Here is a 22,613-nt window from a genome sequence, read left to right as displayed (position 1 = left end):
TAGCAATAACATTTTAAGAGTTCGAGTACTGTACACAGATTCTGCTTGTTTAGAGACTAAACTGAGAAGATAAGTCTAAAGAATGTATCTGTATGTATAACTGAGTAACGGGGGTAACAACTATATGTTACTTTGCATTCAAAATATTTCATAAGTCCATTATTAATCATTTACAAAAGGCTAACGAACTGTTCATTTTTTCTCTTTCCAGGTACCATATATTTTTCTTGACTATTTCGGTTCTGGTAAGATATTTCGATCTTGATCTCCTTGACTTTAGTTTTATCAGATCACCCCAAAACTGCCAAACTCGACTCCCATGGAAAGAATAACCTATTACGCATTGTTCAACCTCAACTCATCCAAGTGTCTCTCAAGCGCAACCAATTAAAGTTTGTGTTCTTGTATTAAGGCCGAAAAGAGCCCAACCCAATTCCAGACGAAAATAATACTCCATGAATAAACTAAAAATTTCCATTTTCATATCCATTTTCACAACTCCAATCGCTGCCATTTCAACTGCGTGCGCTTTCAACTTGAGTGCGTGGCATACAATTAACATTTTCCATTTTCCGGTTGCCAGCTTGGCACCTTTCGTGACTGCCGTATTTATGAATATTAACCGGAGAAGCTGGCATCTTTGGCGGCCATGTTGCCGCCGTATCATCCACTTCGGGTGCAATCAATCTGAGGAAATCCTCCCCCTATCTGGTGCGTGGTATCTGTTATCTGGTACCCGGTACTTGGTATCTGGTGGATAGACAGACGCCATTCCAGATGCCACAAAATCTCTCCGACTGGCGAGGGAGTGCGCCAGTGAGTGACAGTTCGTCAGCTCGATTTTAGACACACTTCAGCCCTCGACGCTGCCGCCATAATGACAGCACTCATCCGTCATTGTCCGTGTCCGTGTCCGTGCCTCCATGTTTCAGTTTCCGTTCCTGCCTTTCGGGGGTGTTTTTCCCGATACACACGCACTAGAAAGTGTCCAAAAATCCGGCAAAGACAAGTCAAGTCGCCCTCTCTAGTTTCGGGAAAAATTTCCATTTCGTGTTTTGAAGATGTTGAAGATGTTTTTTTTCGCCCTCCGAAACACGTTTCTAAAATTGAAATACTATTCCATTTTTTTCCCGGTTCGGCTCGGTTCGGTTCGGGTAATCATTTCATGTACAGTTTTTTGCGCCTAGATTGGAACATGTGCGTTGCCAACACCAGCAGGGAAAACAGGATCGAGAAAAAGGACAGGACAGGGCAGCATGTCCAGCCCCTTCATCTCATGTCCTTCGGCTGTTCTCTTTTTTGGGTTTCCTTGCTGTCTTTGGAAAATGTCGAAACTGATATTCGTTACAATAGAAACATTTCAATTTCCTATTGATGTTTTCGGACCTGAAACGGGGGCGTGTTCAATGCTGTTTTCCTCATTCTTTCTCTATCATGTCTTTAATTTTCGGTGGAAATTATTCGAAGATGGGTTTGTGGCCGAATCGATGACAGGTGCGGCTCGTAATTCAGTGTAATCATCTCGCTTGACCTATGCTCTCATTTTTGGGTATGGACACCAAATGCTTGTTACCTTGGCAGGGGTAATTGTTCTGGTAAGAAAAATTCCAACTAGGAATTTAATAATTTTCTTGCTTTTTGTGCTAAAATGCAATTATATATTAATGGTAATAAACTTTCGTAGAAATCTATTACCAAAGCTTCTTAATAAAATAAAACTCAATCCTGTCCAAATGGCCGCACTCTAGCACTTAGTAAATGTTCTTTTTCCTAACAATTCTATTAGCGTTAATTAATATTCAGCGGTTAAAGGGCGAAGCCGCAAATGTGACCAACACAAGGCCTTCCTCCAAGACCCACGCCTCCCCCTTTTCGTCCTTCAGCCAACTACCACTCACACAGGCACAGACACAGACACAGACACAGACGCAGACACCGACAGACAGGGCCTGTCAGGATTGGGATGCCCGCTGTTCCGTTCCTGTTGCCGCTGCTTCGTTCCAGCTTTTCCTGCGCCCAAGTCCCCAGCTCCCCAGCTCTCCACTCCGATACTCCCCCACTGGCAGGACCCTTAACCCTCTGCTGGTGATGATTACAATGATGGCTTCTCCCGGCTTCTTCCTCTTTGCTTATTTGCGAGCTTTTGTTTTGCTTTCGTTGTTTGTTGCCAGCGGCCTTTCGGTTGATAATTTTTTGTTTCGGCCGCTTCTGCTGCTTCTGCTGCTTCTGTTGTTTTCGGTTTTCGGTTTTCGGTTTGGTGTTTTGTGTTTTTTGGCTTTTGTTTCGTCATGTGTGCATTTCATTTCATTTGATTTCCTATGGCGACTGCACTGGACGAAAAGTGTTCAGGCGAGTCAATTCATAAATTATATATATTGATCGATATAATACGAAGGATTTGACAATACAAATACAATACAAATAAAGCAGTATGTATTTTAAGCGGTTTTCTGTCAAAAAACACCACCTTACTAAATATGTTGGTTGAATTTTCGTAACTTCAATTGGAATACACTTTTTTTAAGGTACTGAGTAAATAAACCGACTTTTGCACAGTGGAAGACAGCGAGGTCGCGGACGCCGCATCGACGCCGACTGAGGCAGCGACGGCGACAGAGGCTTGTGCGCCCATGTTTGTTCTTTTGACAGGCAGTCAACCCGTCGTCATTTCATTTGTTCAGCAGCGCGCACTCAGCCATGCCCGCACCACCCCCCTCGCCGGCGCCCTGCCTCCAGGCCCACCCCCTCGACTCGCCACCCCCTTCGGACAACCCTGCCCTCTATCCCCTTCCACTCAACCACCAAACCGTTAGCAGCGGCAGAGGCACAGGCAGAAGCAGAAGCAGTGGTAACGGCAGCAAAATGCCGTTTCCTTTCCCTTTTCAGTTTCATTTCCCGTGCGCCCGAAGTTTCCCCCGTCCCCGGAGTTTTCCCCCTCGTCCACCGCCCCTGTACCAGGCAACGGAGTCCGCCTGTCAGTCTAAAACGGACCCGTCGCTGGGTCCGCTGTCCGGCCATTTTGATTTATGTGCGTTTCATTTCGTCGTTCAATACTCATATGCGAATGCGAGCCGGAATGTGTGTGTGTGTGTGCACGCGTGCGAGTGTGTGTGCGGATCGGATATGGGAGTTTGGAATATCTTTTGCCAGTCAACTCGCTCGCTCCCCGCCCCTCGCTTCGAGCCTCCTGCTACCCTGGATATGGATGCGGGATTTGCACAGGCAGGAGCCCATAGTTAGAAATTTAGCCACTGATTAAATTTAGACAAGAAGACAACAAAAATAGGGATTAAATGGAATATTAACAGGATATCAAGGATGTGCTTTATATCATATTAACTCTTTATTTGGGATTCTTAAAACATATCTCTACAACTTATGGATTAAATGTCTATAAGTGTGTATCATCAGCAAGTATCGGTGTACAAATTTATTATTGTTTCACAAGGATTCACGGCTTTTAGTTATCTTCAGTTTAATTTTCGGAGCTGATATCTTATTTATGTTGATCATCAGTATTTGCCTGCCCCTGACTGTAACAGTGGACATGTGTGCGTGTGTTTTAGTTGGAGGCATTGTGTGTGTGCTCCCATTAGCACTTGCATGGGAGGCTCTAATTTCGAGTCCTGGTCTAAAGTGGAAGCTGCCAGGACCACGTAACGTTTTTGATTTTCGTCTTTGTCAGCTTTTGGCCTGACATCAGTGGGTCGACGGAGGGTGTTCGGATTTTGAAGAGGGTGGCAGTGGGAGTGGACCCTTTTCCCTAAGTTGAAATTTCAATTCAACGGATTTTGCGGCGAAAATTGTTTTTGATACGTCGTTGGCCATTGTGCATGGCAGTTTCTTCTTGAATCCAGGATATGGCTAATGACGTCCCGCTTCAGAGTGGCCCTGATTGAACGGCGATGCTCTGAGCAGGGGACAGGATGATGTGCACCATGAGGGTGTCCTTTTAGGGGTGGGGAAATGCTTTAGGGATGGGCTGTGTACTGGGATGCCGTGCAATCAATATAATTGCAGCGCTTAATGGATGTTAAATGTGCTCGAAACAGATGCCGAAATAAATTAAATTAACGCGAGTGAAACAGGAGCGAGGAAATATAGTTAAAGATGGTATTGATTTCACTCTGATATTGAATCTTAACCCTCTCAGACATTTTAATTTTTATCATCTCACTATTATAGAGACCGACAGTAGACAATAAATAAATGCTTTAAATGTTTTGCCGTTACTTACTTACTCTTACTTTTCTTAATTCATTTAAAATGGAATACAAGAATTTATCTTCAAAATGCTGTTCGTATGTTAAATTGTAATAGGTCTTATGAATGGGACCTAACTACCTTTTCCTGGCATCTGCGCGAACCTTTAGTCCTAGGCAGCTCTACGTTTTTTTTTTATCAAAATAAAAAGAAAACGAGAAAAGATGGGCAACAACAACTGTTGCTAGTTGGTGCGTTGCAAATGCATTAAATGAAGTTATCAACTCCATCTGTCCGTCTCTGTCTGGCCTGCTCGGCTTCGTGCCGTCTCTGTCTGAATAAAACACAGAATTTAGATTTATGGCTTCACGCAATTAGCGCTTAAATATATGCAAAGGGATATTGAAAATCTGATATAGATTTGAATGCAGGAGAAGAACAGGACCTCAGGGCGTAATGAAGCCATACCACTGACATAGGGAAAGGAGAGGGAAGCAAGGTCCTTGGTCCTCGGCGTTCACTGACCGACGACACTCTCGATGACTTCCCCGTTTCCACGCTTTTCACTTTCAATTGCGGCTCAACTTTTTACTATATAGAAGCGGCAACAACAATTGCGCCGCCAAAAGCCATAAATCTTATTTCTCCGCTTTTTATGTATTTTTTGTGTGCGTGCTCTTCGAGGGGGGATTTCCGAGAGGGGGATATTTGTATTTCATATGCATGGCGGTAATTTTTGTGATTATGTTGTTGCTGTATGTAGCCCAAAGAAACAAATATTCAAGTTCAGCCTGTTCTCATAAACAAAAATAGATATAAAAAGGGTTCGCTGGCTACTAAACAAACACAACTTCCTACCCTTCGTGGCTACTGAATTATTATATATTCATGGCAGCAATTATCGGCTAAAATCAAAGTGCTAATCTAAAAACGACAAAGAATTTCTATATGAAATTAAAATATTCCTTTTTCAAAGCTCTCAATTATTTAGTTATCATTTATATTCCACAATTATTTACATATTTTTTATTGCTCTTTATGTGTATTTAATTTATGCCCATTTATAAATGTCCAGTCTCAAGTTGTAACTTCACCTATTATAATGTAATAATTATTTCGTATATTACTTCACTGCTCGCCGACAGAATTTTTGCTAACAAGTTGGCCAGAGCGCGGCAACAAATGTTGCTAAAGACAGTGCGCGCGAATGTATAATAACAATTTGTATGTTTTTATTCTATAAACGATCTGAATTGGTAAACTTAAATCTGTGTTATATATTTAAGATAAATAAAGGGTTCCATTACTTTAATTGGAAAAAAAGTCAGAGGGACAATATTGATATAGATTTTAGTGCATAAAATATTCTTAACATTAAGTTTCGAAAAGCTTAAAAATTTTGCTGCAAAAACGTCAAATTTGGATAAAAAATTACCTGCAGTTAGCTTTATTAAATCACTCTCAGTGTAACTAAAACATACGATACCCGACATTGCGCAAAAACTACTGCACGAGCTACTAGTTGCCCATCCCGCACTGTTTGCGTTCTCCAACCGGCGAGAGTGTGTGTTTGCACAAAAACAATGCCGCCATTTATCATTTTCGATGCTGGCCGTGTTGCTGCTGCTGCTGTTGATGTTGCTCAGCAGCAGCAACATGTTGCCGGCGGCAGCCATTGGCAACATGCGATGTTTACGAGCCGGGCTCATTGTGATTCACTGGCGGTTCAGTTGTGAATGAATGGACGTGCCAAATAGACGTGCCGCCGCCGCTCGATTCGCACTTTGCTTTCGGTTTTGCCGTCGTTTTACGCGTTTAGTTCCGTTCGGTTCGTTCCCAATTCCCAAATATCGGACGTAGAAATACACACCAGCGGACCCGCAAAGAAATAAGATAAAGAAATATTGAAGAAGTATAAAAATAAATTCGTAAAGTCGATGGTTTCTCTATTACTTTGGCTGCCTGCTCAGGACGAGGGCCACACCAAGAGGCAAAGGAAAGAACAAGAGGGAGCATAGGAACAGGAACCAGATAATAGTGACATAAGCGACCTTTTCGCAAATATTTTGGCGCAAAATGAGCGGGCGCCAAGTGCCGCATGGTGGAGCCGCCTGAAAATGACATGGAAAATTCGCCGAAAATCGCGCATGTTAGCAGCATCAGTCCTAAAGCACGAAATTGATTTCTTTCATAATTTCTGGTTGCAACACGGACCCTGAGTCGAAATAGGGCTTATCTGATAGCCGACAGCAGCATTGAACTTTCCGGCTGCGAAGGAGACTACACCGAGATCGCCAATTTTCGTTCAGCTCGTTCTCTGAGCTCCGGCGATAAGAAATCCATGCTGATAAGGCCAGGAGGACGGTCCGCGGCAAATTGAATTCGATTCTGACCTGTATGAAAGCCAGCGGAGATACGGATACCTCTGGGTTTATGGGTAGAAAACGCAGAGCGTCGCGCCAACATCGAAATTATTTGCGTTTGCATCTTCTCGTCCTTTCGTTTATCGTTCTGATTGCCATCGTGGTGGCGCGGATTCTATTAATTTTGCTTCTGTATCGTTTGCAAAACCTAAAGAAATTCAAAAAGTTCGCCATCAGCAGCCGCAACACAAAAACAAACGAGTGTAAAGCCCAGCATACAATTATCAATACAAACATAAACATTTACCCAATCTCAATCTCAAAACATTCGCATCGTTTCCACACAAATATGCTTAGCTCGCCAGAATTGTGATTGTACATATATTATATTTAACGGCATTAAATATAACAGTTTAAGCAGTAATTTAAGTGTAAATCTTACAAAACGTCTACGTTTTTAAAAAAGAATTTGTGATATTATATATTAATCGGAAAATTCGAAGTATCCGAACCAAACTGTGTATATAAAGTGAGCGATAAACATCAATGAACATTTTAGCTGGGCAAAGTACACACGAATAAATTTAAATATACATGAATATATATTTTGGGCACCGACTTTTACACAACAATTATATATATCGATAGAAAAGACACGAAAACAATCACAGAAAACTAAGGTAAATATTAATAAATCTTTTAACAACCATATTTAGGGTTAAATTGAAAATATATTTATAAAATAATTTTTAAAAATTTACTTTTCTGACAAATAGATTTCATAAAACTATTGCCTTAAATCTGCTTCATATTTAAGCCACTTAATTTCCACAAAGGCTTCAATTAAATTAAGTGAATTACTTATTTAAAATTTTCATACCTAAAAGCTCCTGTTTTCAGAGCTGCAACAATATTTCAATTGTCGTCATATTTCAGTTTACTCTCTCACACAATTAACCGCAATCAATGAAGTGAAATACAGTATTCATTAAGATTCCCTTCAACCGGCCTAATACAATGAAATACCGAGCCAATTCCAAGTCGAAGAGATACTAGTTGGTAATCAAATTAATAACCACAAACGCGTGTCTATAATTCAATGTAATCAGAATAATTCTCATAGAAGCGAGCACCAACAGTCCGATGATTAATGGAAAAAAATAGAATACCACTGCGATGGAGGGGGGATCGTCGAATGATATTCACGGCTAGTTGCAATTTAATTAGATAATTAAAGCAGTTCATAAATCTTTCTCGGCTCGCTCGTCGTCGTTTTACAAAGCAAATTAGCACCGGGTAATCGGAAATCGCGATTTGTAATCGTGGTTCAAATGTTTCAGTGCCTCGGTAATCAAACAAGTTGTTCTCCAAACACCAAATATACAAATGAAACCGGGAAACTCGCGGAATGGCACCTAGTTTGTGGAGGAAGAGGAACAGAGGTAGAATTAGAGCGAGAGATCCGCAAAACATATGAAATAATTAGCACACGCAGATGCAGCCATGGCAGATAAGAAAGGGAAAGAGCGAGAGGGGCCTGCACCGAGCGAGCGAGACGGAGAGCTGCCATTCCCCAATTTTCAAACTTATCCCCCGCCATATCTCCGCTCTCGCTCTCGCTCGCTCAGCTGCAATTGGCAATGGCCATAAATCATTTCTCGCTCTCAATTTCGCGCATATTTTTTAGTTTTCTCTCATCTGGCATATGAATATGTTCGCCACACACACAACAGCAAAAAACTGGCGTATCCGTGTAGCCGGGTAATAATGATGTGCCGCTGAATGGCGTCAAAGTATTCAAGTAACAATTAATTTAATTGCTAGTGCAAATAAAAAAATTACAAGAATGTTTTCATGTTTCAAGCGTGTAATGAGAAGCGGAAAATCCTATGGACTTTCGAATTCGAGATCTCTATCGGGTACTGTTTGATTAAACGATTGCAGCATATTTTTAGATATTGCGGAATAATTAAATCTTATAACTGAGTTAATTATCTTTTATTATTAGTCGTGATTTCAAGCTAAGACTATGGAATCATAGCTAGTTATGCTTTAACTGCTGTGTACATGATTACTTTAAAACCTTTAAAACTTAATCCAACAGCTGTATAAAATTAATGAAACTATAAGGATACGGATTAAGTGGTATGTTTTTTTCACTGAAATATACAACTTAATTGATAGCAGATTTTCGGGAGTTTTTTAAACACTGTGCAACGAATTTTCGCTTTTTTTTGTGCGTTTCCCTTTATGAAATCATCAACAAATTGCATCTCGCACCACGCTCTTTATTTGTACGGCACTTTCATTGAGCAAACAATTCCGAGACAGATAAAAACAATCTCTTTGTTGCTCGTGCGCATATTTATATAGTAAATATAACATGCTGTGGCAATCATTTCAACGCCTCCCGTTGCACAAAGCTCCCCCCGCCCAAAGCCCAAAACCCAAAGCCCAAGGCTGTGGCGCACGAACAGTACTAAAAAATCACTGGAAAAGAGAAAAAACTGACAACTGTTCGGCGAAACTAAACCAGGCTCACAAGCCACCAACGGTGCAAAATGGGCGGCTGAGGGGGCGGCAGGTCGACTTGTGGGACCCCGTCAGACAGGCGCTTTTTCCCTGGATTTGTTGTTGCTCATGTTGTTGCTGTTGTCTATCGGTTTCATAAGTTCTATGAATAAATTTCCATAAATGTGTTTATTTTTTCGTTATTTTTTTCATTCTGCTCGTCGTCTGCCTGCCCCAGAGCTCAGACTACAGCTGGTTCTGGCCGTAAGTCTGATCAAAACTGAGGTGAACTGCGACTGCACTGGGCGAAAATCGAAAGTGAAACACAGAATACTTAATTTATAGCTTAAACTTGATTCCTTAACTAGTCATGTAATGTATTGTATTTTCTGAAGATACCTTCCATAAGTAATTTGTTTTAGTTGTATACATATATTTAGATATGCATTTTGTTTAAGACATTTTTGTGTTTAAGTACTTACTTAAGTACTTACTATTTGATCGCCTTTCTTTCACTGCAACGTAGCAGTAAACGTCGGATGCAACTACTGCAAAATGCAATGCAGAGAACAATTTTCAATATAAGCATCAAGTGACTAAATGTTGTTGCTGCCGTGCATGTGACTGCTGCGCGTGTGTTGGAAGCGACAGTTTGACTGACATTTTTCTAGCATATCGTTTACATATTCGTTAGATTTTGCAGCGTGCTCAAAGTCGCTGCAGTTGCTTGTTGTTAGTGCTGTTCAACATGCTGTTATATTGAATAACACACGCACTCCAACAACTCGAACTGGAGACTTCAGACTGCAGACTGCTATATGCATATATGTATGTGTACTATACGTACGTACATATGTGCCGGAGTAGGGACCCGAGAGTCTGGGGCGGACAAGTGCAGGCTGTCAGCTAAAGTTGAGCTTGAACAGGGGGTACTTTGTGTGGGTCCCATGTGGGTGTCCTTTGTGTCCTCTCGTGTGACTCCTGTCACTTGCAGTTTTCGCAGCGCGTTGTATTAAAAATTAATTTTGCCATAAACCCCACTAATTGCATTATAATGAAGCTGTCGTTGTCACCTGTCGTCCGATAATCTCTCGCTCCTACAAAAGTATCTACCAACGGCAGGCAGATGCATGCAGTTGTCAGTTGTAGTCCGGCAGTACAATTAGTTTCAAATTGTATGCACTACAATGTAGTTTACATGGTAATGTTCTAATTTGAAAAACACGTTTTACCCTGTATGTTTGGGAACATGAACACAGAATTCATTCTTTAATATCCTAATTGAAGTTTGATGAAGCCATCATTGTCACATGTCGTTTGTTCACCTCTCACTATAATATAAGTATGTGCCATATGCAAATGCATTCAGACTTGCAGTAGTCAGCTGCAGTTCGGCATTGCAATTAGTTTACCAATGTTATGCGCTTCGCTTTATTTTATGATAAAATCACTTCGAGAAGCAGCACTCTTTGCGTGGTTACCAATGATCAAAGGCTATGGCCAGATAATCTCCGGCGCTCTCGGTGTCCATTAATATGGAACGACAAGCGATGTCGTCCAGCGATTGCTATCAATCTGGCATTAATTTCAATTTCAATTTCTGTGTTTTTTCCCCATTATCTGCAGCAAGCGATAGAAATGTCACAGCGCTTAATCAAAGCGCCGGCGGCAGCTTGGGAAGATCCGTTCGACATTTCGGCGATATTATTCGCTATTTCTCCTCTGCTGGCCCAGATTTCAGTCGGCCAACTAGTTCCCATTGATTTTAACTCTTGGCCGTGAATAGCCATTAATTTGCCTTAATTTAAAGCTGCGGACTCGCAGATTTATCAAATGTGGGAGAGGTGGCTCTAAAGAAAAGCACTGATGAGGTGATGTGTGGTTTAAAAGGTGGAGTTTATGTCTTGGGCGGCATAATTATTGAGACGGGCACGAAATTTATGGACAATATATTATATATAAACTTCGTTTCGTGTGAATATTAATGTAAGCTCCATTTTACTTAATGCATTTACTAATATATTCTAACGAATTTTAAGTACTTTAAAGTGAACCCTAAAACCTCTCTTTTACTACAAACATTTCTTTATGACTGCTGATTATCTTTCTTAAGTTAAAACTATATATATTTTTACCCCTTTCCCAAGTCAGCCCCTCCTAAATTTTAGATGTGTATCCCTATTATTTTATTTTCCCGGGTCATTTGTTGTTGCCGCGGGTGTTAGCCTTTCCATTAAGGCGACTGCCATTGTTGAGGTCTCTTTTGGCCAAGATGCAGCGGGAACAATGTGAAAGGGCAGGCAATAATGCCGGAGTTGGAGAAGGGAGTTCGCGGGTATGTTGGCCACGTTAATGATGACACGCGCCCAACTAGACGCTGCTGAGGAGATCCCAAAACAAATTAACATACAAGGCCGGAAAGGAGGGGAAAAGCAGAGGGAACCGCCAACGCAGTGGATCCACTGGCTCATGTTGCTGTTGCAGTGGCAACAGTTGTAGCTGTTGCAGTTGCTGCGGCTGCTGCCGTGGATGTTGCTGCTGCTGTTGTGTTGTCGGTACAAATAAGGCGAGTGCACAATAGTGCACCTTTGGGGCAGTGGCAGTGGTAGTGGCAGTGGTAGAGGCAGTGGCAGTGGTAGTGGCAGTGGCAGCTGCAGCTGCACTCTGCAGTCTGGCGGCAACAACATCGGGCCACAGCTTACTGGGGATTAAGTCAATTGCACTCGAATGTCAACCAAATGCCGCAACAAGTTGCCAACGTGCAGCCAATAACTTAATTAGCCTTGGAGTGGACGTAGGCTCCATGATGTGTTCGCTGTTGTTGTTGTTGCTGCTGTTGTTTCCTTATTGTTGTGGGTAGGATGGGGTTAAGAAGGAGCCGGACAGGGCTTAAGCGGAATTATGTAATCCGGTTGGGCCCAGAATATGTAAGCATTGCGGCATGTGAGTGCGCTTCAAAGCTTCCAGACCGCTGAAAGTTGTCATTGGGGTTAATTGAGCAATCCGTGCTTTTATTATAGTCCGACTCTTTAATAAATAATCGAGTATCTAATAAATATAAATAGAAATAACGATGAGATATCGATAAAAAAAAATGAACGCTTACTGAATTTGGAAACTGCGTTACTTTGAGACTTTTCTTGTTGCCAAATAATACACAAATAATACACATTGCATGCATTGACATTTTTTCATAGCTAATTTGCTTATCCCTGAAGCGACTTCCCTGCTCCCAGCCTGATCGCCATTTTTTGTAGCCTCTGCCCCAACTCAAGGCTTTTGTTTCGATTCGCGACACAAGCCCCAAGAAGTTAACCAAAACTCAAACATGTACAAAAAACGAGACCTGAGTGCGGCGCATAATTGCCGTTTTCCTTTGAACTGCAGCGCCTGCAATTTGCTTATCGCCCGGCGATCGCGATTGTCAATAGGGAGCCCGCAGGGGCGGTGGGGGATCGAAAGGGGGAGGGGCACCGGCATTGTTGTTGCCCTGGCGCTGTCTTCTTCGCCGCTGTTCGCTGTAAGTTCGAGTACATTTGAATTAATTAACATTCAACTGCACATGCGCAGCGACATCACAAAGCGGATACCGAAAATTGCTGATTGCGCCAGATAAACTCATTTACAGCGGTTAAATGCCACCGGCGGCGCACATTGCCAACACTCACGGGCGTTTCGGGCGGGAAGTCGGGCGGTACGACCGTAGAGCGATTGAGCGGTCTGCACACTGTCCAATTGGGCCCAGTGGCGTTTATTGTGCACTTTCAATAAAGTTGGGCACTGCGGAAAGTTTTGGATTGAGCTTTAGCTAGACAAAGAAATCAAAAAACTCTAGTCGTGATAAAAACTAAATTACATTTGCCTACATATAATTGTAATATGCCTTTCGACCATTCAATGACGTGAGTTTTTATAACTTTCTCACAAAATACAAACGTCTCACTTGGGAACACTCACCATTCCCCAAAGCCTAAACAATCAAAAAACGTTGATCAACAATTGTAAAGCCAAATTAAGCCATTAACAATTAAACGAACCAACATAATCGATTCTCAGATTAAAAGTTCGACCCTCCTTCTTAGTAATTATTTTCTGAGAGTGTATGCCTTGGCTGAGGCCTCTGATTGACAACGATCCGAGCGATTCGCCTGATGTCTATCGCTGCACACGTTTCTGGCTGAGGCTCCGTTTTAGTTTCTTTCAGGCCGGCTTCTGCTGGAGCCGCTTCTTCTCAGGCTGATGGCCACCTTGTCCATGTTGGCCAACTCTATGTTGCTCCTCCATGTTCGTGTTCCAAGGCTCTGGAAATTGTCATGTTGTTTTGCGGCCCGACGAACTCCGTCGCTGAGCAGAGATGCTTATCGCCACGTCACGTTACAAATTTATACCGCAGCGACATTAGAAAAATTATTGTAATTAGCCAGCGCGCAAGCTAGAGAGCAGGAGGTGTGCGAGCGGGAAGGAGCACACACACACATACACACACAAAAACACACTCACTCACACACACACACACACACACGCAGACACGAGTGGAGCTGAAGTGGCTGAAGTTTGGTTAGCCTGCTACCAGTTAACAGTCGCAGTTGTTTGTGGCCGCCTTGTAATCCTTTCCACAAACAGCCAACGGCGACAGGCGCCGCCAATATCCTGCACACACTCACAAAGAAGATACACGTAATACCCTATATACACAGCTAGTATGTGTAGTATCCACATATGACAGCAGGCAGATTATAAGGGCAACCGTGCGAAGTGTAAAATGTCTTAATGATAAACAAACAGAAAAGTTTTGCCGGCTACGGTTAGGATTTCGCAGAGGTAGAAAGAGGGTTTTTTGAGATACCAGCGGTACAGGACAAAAAACGTTTAACTGTCTGATACGTTTGCGTTACACGTGGCGTGTACGTTATGTTCGTTAAGTGTAAGGTAACAGGGCCGAAGCTGAAATGAGAAATTGAAAATTCGATAAGCTGTGATCTGCTGATTTTCTTTGTAACTCTAAGTTAAACTTTAAGTCTAAAATATTCAATTTCAATGTGTTGCTTCCTCTGATTTTAGCGATTTAGTTCGTCATTACATCTCGTTGCTATTTCGAACTTATTCACAATTCTTTATAGACGTGTTACAGCTCTGGCTCCTTCTCACCAAACTACCCGCTCCCCTTGCATTTTCGGGTGGTTACATTGAAATTGCATGTTAGCACGCAAGTTAGGGGTCCGTTCCCCAACTCCCCCGCTCCTGTTCACCTACCGTTGTTGCCGTTTGGCCGTTGTTGCTGCCACCGTTGTTGGTATAATGTCTTCTTATTATGCTGCGACACTGTTGCGACCGAAACTCGTATTCCGCCCCCTTGAACGTGGCTCGTGGGTCGCTGGTTGCTGGTTGTTGGCAAATAAAATGTCTAAGCTCGCAAATTTCGTATAAAAAAGTAAGCCACATCGGGAGAATAAATAAAATATGGTTTTGTTATCAGTGGAAGGGATCGTGTATGCGGCTAATAACATGCAATTTCCACCAACAGCAACCACGAACGGCACGCATATCCATTCCACATATTTTACATAGTAGTACAGAATATAAGCCCCTACACACACAGTTTTACTTGCGGGACATTTTGGCCAAAAAGGAAGCAGGTGAAAAGTAAACCATTTGCATGAACACCCACGGGGTGTATGTCGATATGAATATGACGACGTTGTCGTCGGGCAGCCAAGGCAGCCAAAACAGAGAGCGAGGGAGACAGACACATGGGGCGAAAAAGGGGCGGGGCGACCAGCAGTGCCCCGTTGCAGAGGTGTTGAAAATTACTAACGGTCGGCGGTCGGTTGCTGTATGATGAGTGCAACAAGGGCCTAGATACCTCCACACCATGTACATTCTTTTATGTTATACAAAATATCTCCTGCTTTAAGACTCTGTACAAATCTTAATAAGTTATATCAGCTCTAAGGCTGGTCCGAGAAATTGTCCTCATGCGAATCTTTAAGTGCTTAGGCTGCTTTCAATTAATTCAAATCAAAATTCTTGAAAATTGGCTCTGCCTCTTTTCCTTCTCGCTTTAAACAGTAAACTGAAAACTTGTTTATTTCTTTCTTAGCCAGCTTTTGGGGACAAAGCTAAAGAGGCAGGGAACAAAGCGACACGGGGGACGGAACGCCAAGCGGAGGACGAACATGAATAAAATTTGCGTAAGAGTGGACAACAGCGAAAGGGGCGGAGGGGGTGTGGCAGGGCGGCCTTTCAATTGGGATGAGATAAACAGAAGGAGACTCCGTCTCCGTGTCCGTCTCCGATGCCCGTAGATGGCCCGCTCGCTTAATAAAATAATGCGACAGAAGAACCGACGGCGGCGAGGATGCGGCTCATGATGATCAAAGACGATGATGATGGCTTTAACTCACTGCGAATTATTGAGTGTGTGTGTGTGTGTGTGTGTGGCTTCGATTGTGTGCTGTCAGTGTGCGTTTGCATTTGTGTGGCGCGAAGTGAATTAATGGCTTAATTGAAAAATTTGTTCTCGCCATGAACATTTACTGTGCCTGCTTCCCGCTCAATGGAGGCAAACAATGTGACAGTCGAGTGGACAAATTGCGGGATTTCCACAGTGCCGACATACTCAGTATGCATTTACAGATTTTAAAAATTGTTCACAATTTTTAAAAATTATTATTATTAAATCAAAGATCTTAGTTTTGGCTGAACTGGATCCAGATGAATAACTTACTGTAATTTCACGATACAGTTTCAGACGGTCGAATAAATATTGTAAATACGGCTAGAAATACCAATTAATTTAAAAATCGGTTAAGGTTAAGAAAACAATATTCCCAGTACTTAGGTATTGATTCTTATGTAATAACTTATTTATTTAAATAATATTCGAAGAGATTCTCCCTGTCCGTTTCGGCATCTTCAATAAGGCCAACACTTGGGCATAACAAACCAGTTTGGAGCAGAAGGATGGGAAACCTGTAGCACCTGTATCCACAGCACCCAGTCCAGCATCCACGTCCAAGGGGCACTAATCAATTTCATATCAATTTGTAAATTTGCAATAATTACGATAATTAGCTGCGAGTATCTGCCAAGAGCGTTGGCCTGACTGGTCCCAAACGCAGGTTCCTCTGCCTCGACTTCCCCTTTGAATGCATTCAAAGAATGCAGCGAGGTGATAATGAGATTTTCAATTCAATAAAACACCAGGCTGGCATTCGCACTTGCCAATTTTGGTGGGGACCGTGGACGGAAGGCAGGAACGCAGGAACGCAGGAAGGCAGGAAGACAGGAGTCTGGGCCTCGCATGAATATTTCATTCAATTTACACTTTTGCCGTGGACCGCTTTTTTCCTCCTTTCTGCGGCTGGCCAACTAATTAAGTAATTTTTGCGCTCTTGTGACTTTTGCTGCCGTTGATGTGTTCTCTCGGCTGCTCCACCGCTTGTCTGCAAGTGACTTTCCTAAATTAATGCTGGCCAATGATTTAATTGGTTTGAATCGAAGCCAATTGAGCTGAAAATTACCAAGAAGTAGTGGATAATTGTTATAGGCTTTGGGCGAATGTACAGAAAATGGTCTATAAGCTTTATTTCTCTTACATATGTATATGTATGCAATATTTAATATGTTTCGTTTTTTCTTTTTCAGGTAAATCTTCAACGCTTTACGGAAAGATTCAATAACAGTTCACGGTAGAGTAAACTATTTCCAATCTCATTTCCTAACCCCCGAACAATGTAATTAAATGCGTTTGCAATTTCCCCGCTTGTGTTTGGGAAAGCGAAAGGAAAACTTCAATAACTGGGAGATGGGATAACTTGAGCCCCGCAAAGGAAAACCACCCCACAATATCACACACATACACATGCACTGAGTTACCCCATTTTGGACGGGGTTGTTTTTCCCATTCGAACAGCATGGCTAGAACAAGAAAGAATCGAGGAAAAATCCACCCGGTTTTTGTGGTGCCTGCGATTACGATGTTCTAATGCCATTTTCGTTTCTCCACCTCCAATGTTTTTTTTTTGCCTGCCGTATTTGGTATTCATCCATATGGCAGCTGGTCAGGAGCAGGACCAAGTCGAAACTGGACTAACCTTATCGGCTGGGTGCCTGGCCAGTTTTAGTTTCGGTTATGGATCTTCAAATTCCTTTCTGCACGGAAAGAAATATTTCGTCGTTGCTGATTGATAATTTAAATGATTTTAAGTGCTGTAGATAATCATTTTAGTTACATATTTCAGTTTAAGTTCAAACGGATGCATACAAAATCTAATTCAGACACACCTAAAGCAAATTAAGTGTGTTCTAGCTAAAAATTTCCTATTTTCTCACCTTTAAACTTATTTGAATTTCTACTGTAGCACACACGCACAAAAATAAAGACCTACCGCCCATTTTCGGCCTTCGAAATGTGCTGAATTTTCCCATGGGGGTAAGGGAGAGATCTGAAATCTCAGCTAGTGTTATTTCTATCTGTTTCTGTGTGTGGGAGCTGTTTTACCACCATATTGTATCTGCAAAGTAGTTTCAAATACTTTTGCTACCCTTCCCTTTGGCTGCTTACTCGTCCTGCTAAATGTTCGCACTAAGCGATAGCCAAATTGCAGTTGAAATGCTTTTATCGATTAAACAGATTCGTGTTTGGATTTTAGGAGGGTGAGGAAAAAAAGGTGGGAGCGAAGTAGTTAGTGTTTGTCACGCCAAAGTTGAAATGCAGGAAAAACAGATTCCTGAGACAACGGCAAAGTTCAATGGAACTAAGACATAGAACAGTGTGTCCAAATCCATTTTTTTCTTTTAAATTGAAATGAAATGAAATTGAAATGTGAACTTTAATTGGACGTGCAGTGTTGTGTCATTAATAAATAACAAATACTTCTAAACTTTCTACAAATTAATACATCTTCCGACTGCAGTCATAAATGTTTTGGCTTTGTGCTGTGAGCAGGTTCTACTGTTCGCCAGTTTTAGAATATAAGTTGGAATAACAACTGAGTTTTTTTTTAGCATTCAAATGGCCTTTTAATTACTTTAATGAATTTGTGAGTGCATTTTCGTACAAACTCTCTGTGCAGTTTTCGTTCATTTTGTCTTTTTTAGCGCCCTGCCCCTCGTCCATTTGTAATAATTAGACTAAATGGCTGGAGAAAATAGCACTGAAAATAGGCGTGGGTGGTGACGAGGTGCGGGAAATTTTTTAATTAGCAGGCAGGGCCGTCAGCGTGGTCGTTGTGGTGCGTTCTGTTGCGTTCTGCGCTGCTTTGTGGCGTTGCTGCAACACGTGTACAGTGCGGCACATGGATATATGAGCACTCACTCACGGTTACGATTGTAATCCCCACGGACGCAGGCTCAGTGTGGTTTTTGGTTTTGGTTCCCAAACAGCGAAAACTACTTTGCCCCAAGGTGTCGGTTGGTGGCCCGTTGTCAGCTGCGCATTAGCCAAAAGTTACAGCCTAACACTGAGAAGAAAGCACAATATAATGAGTTGTATTCAGGGTTTTATGTTTTCATAAAATTTACTTATTACTCTTAGCAAATTATGACTGAGAGTGTGTAGTTTGGTATAAAATATACCTATTTAACATTTAAATTTCATTCGACTAATTTCGTTTGGTAACCTTTTGTTGCTAATATTTTCTCTCAGTGCAGTAGAGAAACCACTTCGCCCCGCCACGCCCCTCGGAGGGGCGTGTTCGTGGCGGATACGGCGACATTTCCCTGGCAGCTCGTCATGTTGCCAACTAATTTCATGAAAGTTGACATGGCCACATGTGAAATCAGCCGGTGCTGGCTTTCTGTTGAGTAGGAGGTTGCCTAAGCTAACAATGCCCAATGGAATTGTTCGGCTTCTTTTTTCTCTTTTTGTGGCGTTGGCTAAATTAACATTGACATAGCTCGTTGTTGGTGCCGCTGCCACATGTGCCTTACAATCTGGCTCGGAGGGAAAATGGAGTTTGGCTGAAAGCAAATAAAATATTCACACATTTTCCATTTCATATTTTGAGTGGTCGCGTTGAAGTTTGCGGCCAGCGCTAAATGAAAATGAATTTCACATTTCCATTTCCACTTCCACTTTTCCCTGGGCTCTATTTTGTGGCGCCATGTAATTATCATATCATGGCGAGTCCGAGGACGAGTTTCCAGTCCCCCGAGGGCCATGTGTGGGGGATGTGCTCCAAAAGGGATTAACCCTGGATGAGCATTAGGGTTTTGTGGACAGCAAACTACTATCTTCTTTTTGTTGTTGGCTGACTTTCAACTTTAATCTCTTGATATGCCAGATAAAGTTAATTTAAAAATGTTTAATTCTAGTATTCCAAGTATTCTATTAGTTTTATTCCTCTTCAGGCTTCGCTCCGGACAACAGAAAAACTAAAATCAAATATAAACTCGTTTTCCAATTATAAGTGTGCAAGACGAAAAAGCTCATATACATATGTACATATGTAGACACACTCGAATGTGTATAAAAAAAAGTGTGTCAGACCTATCCAGATCCATCTATATAATTTGCTCAACTTTTGTTTGCTGTAGCATTTTGTCGCACTTTGTGCGAAAATCTTCTTCCTCCCTTTTTTTTCTGCCGCCGATTTCTCAGTCAAGTTCACTTAAGCAATTTGTTGTTGCTCGGATCGCTTTTCTCGCCTTATTGTTGCTATGTGCAACTGCTGCAGTTGCATCTGCGTTGTTGCTGTCGTCTCTGCCGCTGCTCACAAGGCATTTCACGCTCGTTGGCAGTCGGCGCCGCAGAAAAGCTGAAGCTGGAACTGAAGCGGTGGGAAACAGCGATGGCAAGCTGGCATTTTTAAAATCAATCCACTTCAGCTTTAAGTACATTTATAGATATATACAAGTAATTAAAATACTTAAAGGTCTTCTAAGCTGCAATAAAAAGTAAAATAAGGTTATCGTGCAGAACGTATTTAAAGGCATTAGTTAGCTTTTGGGACATCTCACCACATCTCATCATCAGTCTCTAGTAATTGGAGTCCAAGGTCCTGGCATCACTGGAGATAAAAAGAAGAGCCAACGAGCCGTTGCGAGACATCCCAAAAAGAAGTGGAGCGCAAGGGGGTGGGTATGGGAAGTGGGAAACGGGAAATGGGAAATGGGAAAATGGGCAGACAAAAGCCAAGTCAACTCAAGGCAGGCAGAAGCTATGCGGCAGAAGGTGGCGGCTACTGGGGCGGTCGCGTTTTCCATTTCGTTGAAGTGGAAAATATTTTGTAAATATTTTCGTGTATTCCCCGTTCTCGTTTTGCTGCGTTGTTTTTCTTTGATTTCGCTTTGTCTGTTGTGGCTCTGCCTCCGCAGTTGTTATTTTTGTAAAGCTCTGAGTTTATTTTCCCGCCCGCACCTCGGCAGCGACCCCTTGTTCTGTTTTGTATTTTTACAAATATTTTGTGTAATCTTTAAAGCAGACAATGATGACAGCCAGCGACGATGGCGGCATTTTGTGTCACATCCCGAAGACTTCCATGGGCGGTGGAGTCGGAGGGGCAGGGGAGCGACAGTGGGCGGTGGGTAATGCCAAAGTATTTAAGCACGTGCACGCACAGTGGTGCGAAAGCCGAAAGCCGGCAGCAGGATTCAGTTGGGGATTACGGGACAGGCCCTGGGGCAACATCATCATTGTCACCAGGCAGCCCTTTTGGACTGCTTTCGGAATAGTTTGCACCAAATAAAATTACTGAGTGATGCACTTTGTTCAATTTCGAAGTTATAACTAATGTTACCATCTCAGAACTATAATAATGTCTCCAATTTCTAGAGACTGGCTTTTAAATCCAAATATTTAATTTGTCCAAGTAAGAAATGTTTTCAAACATGTACATAATTCGAAAATAATTTAAGCTTGATCGAATATTTAGATAAAAGCACTGCGCAGTAGAACCTGGAACCTAGTAGAACCCCTCAAAGCTCGCACTTGTGTGCGATTACCCACCGTAGCCAGAATCGCAGTACGCTCCGCTGCGGTATCTCTTTTGCTGAAATGGACTCATATTTCGCGACAGGCTGTTAGTCAGCAATTCAGTTGGTTCCCGGGTCCCGAAGTCACTGAGCCTGTCATGACATTCGCCACGAGTTGGGGGGTGATACGTCTTATACATATAGACTTTTTCCAGCCTTTTGTTTTAGCATTTTGCAATGTTGCCTGCTTTGCCTGGCTGTCGAGGGTTTTCTCGTCGCCGGCTTCTGTTCTGTTCTGTTCTGCGGAAAATAGAACAAAAGTTTTTGTCGCTGTCACAAAAGTGTCAGGCGGCAAAGTTGAATGCTTTGCAAGGAGAGCGGGGAAAGTGGTAGTGGGGCGGGGTAGTGGGTCAGAGGGAGGGAATCTCAACGATTTGAATAAGTAAATAAAGTATGAAACGGGAGCACATGGCGGCAGATGAAGTTGACACTGCTAATGCGGCGGCAGATAATCGAAGAAGGTTAAGACCGCAACAAAACGATATCAGAAGCTACCTGTTTTTAAGTTGGCTTAAATGTATTAAAGGCTTCAATGTGAGTAGTTCTAGGGAGTCAAAAGCGCCGATGTAGTCTAAGAACATACAAATCTACGAAGACGATCGTTTTGATAGATTGTCGATGACTCTGGCCAACTAAACTCAACGTATAATAGATTGCTGCGTAGTTGATTAATTAAAGCTTTTTGGCCTCAATTAGGGCGGACACATTACGTGTTGACTTTGTGACATTTCCACGCAATTGATCGAAGCGAAGTGCCTCAGTTGCGTCGGTCACAATTTCGCATTTTCGGAAAAGCAAGTCTAGATTATCTTTGCCGCTAACAGGCAATTAAGCAAATTACAGAGTTGCCTGCGACTTAGACTGGTCCAAACCCAGAGCACGTAGGCCAGGTTAATTGCTCTATTTTCTTTGTTGTGCTCAAGGTAGGGAGTTCGGAAATTTTGTGCGTTTTATTGCGGTTACCTGGCTAGGTCCTTTTCGGGTGTTGCATCATCTGCGTCAATCCTTATGCAACCATTGCAGCATTGCACTTTCACCTTTGACACCCGCTGGCTTTCGTGAACCCAAACCAGCGGGGTCTCCCAGGACAGGTTCTTGCTAATAGTTTTCCCTTAAAGTATTCGAGGTGAAATCAGAGAGAGAAGTCGGTATTTTGCGCCTTGCAAACAGCCAATTTTGGTGACCTTTTCAACTCTTTTTCCCTCGGCTGTAGCTCAACTAATTTCACTTTCCGCGCTTAAACAATATTTATTTTCGTGGCGCAACCAATTTCCCTTCGTTTCTGTACGGCTAGTGGTCATAAAACGAAATTTAATTACCTTCCACTTAAATGTTTCTACGCGTGGTTGATTGCGATACCGCAGCAACATAAAAACCTTTGCAAATTGTTGACAACATTGCTGTGCTGGTTTTCTGTGTTTTTCCTTTTACATACAATGTATATATTTATTTTTTTCTTGTTTGCTGGGGTCAGCAGCAGCAGCAGCAGCACTGGAACCAAAACTGGTCAGGAAATTATAATTTTCACACGCAACCCGGTCCGATGGCCAGGCACTTAAC

The 22,613-nt window shown here is 42.4% G+C and overlaps 1 protein-coding gene across 4 annotated transcripts in view; it reads left to right on the top strand.

The window, feature by feature from the left end:
- LOC122619660 (homeotic protein antennapedia) overlaps positions 1-22,613 on the top strand; it is a 103,887-nt gene that overhangs the window by 61,417 nt on the left and 19,857 nt on the right. The window contains exon 3 of one of the 4 annotated variants that reach the window (XM_043796718.1): positions 16,725-16,768. The exons of 2 other annotated variants lie outside the window; for them this stretch is intronic. The gene's annotated coding sequence lies outside the window, so the exon portion shown is untranslated. Of the gene's footprint in view, positions 1-6,956; positions 7,247-16,724; positions 16,769-22,613 lie in introns of those variants that run through there. One more of the 4 variants, XM_043796719.1, reaches the window with a different exon arrangement.

Source organism: Drosophila teissieri, chromosome 3R (assembly GCF_016746235.2).
Source record: "Drosophila teissieri strain GT53w chromosome 3R, Prin_Dtei_1.1, whole genome shotgun sequence".
Lineage (NCBI taxonomy): Eukaryota > Metazoa > Arthropoda > Insecta > Diptera > Drosophilidae > Drosophila > Drosophila teissieri.
Note: the sequence above shows the minus strand (reverse complement) of the source record. Positions and strands in the feature narration are given on the sequence as shown.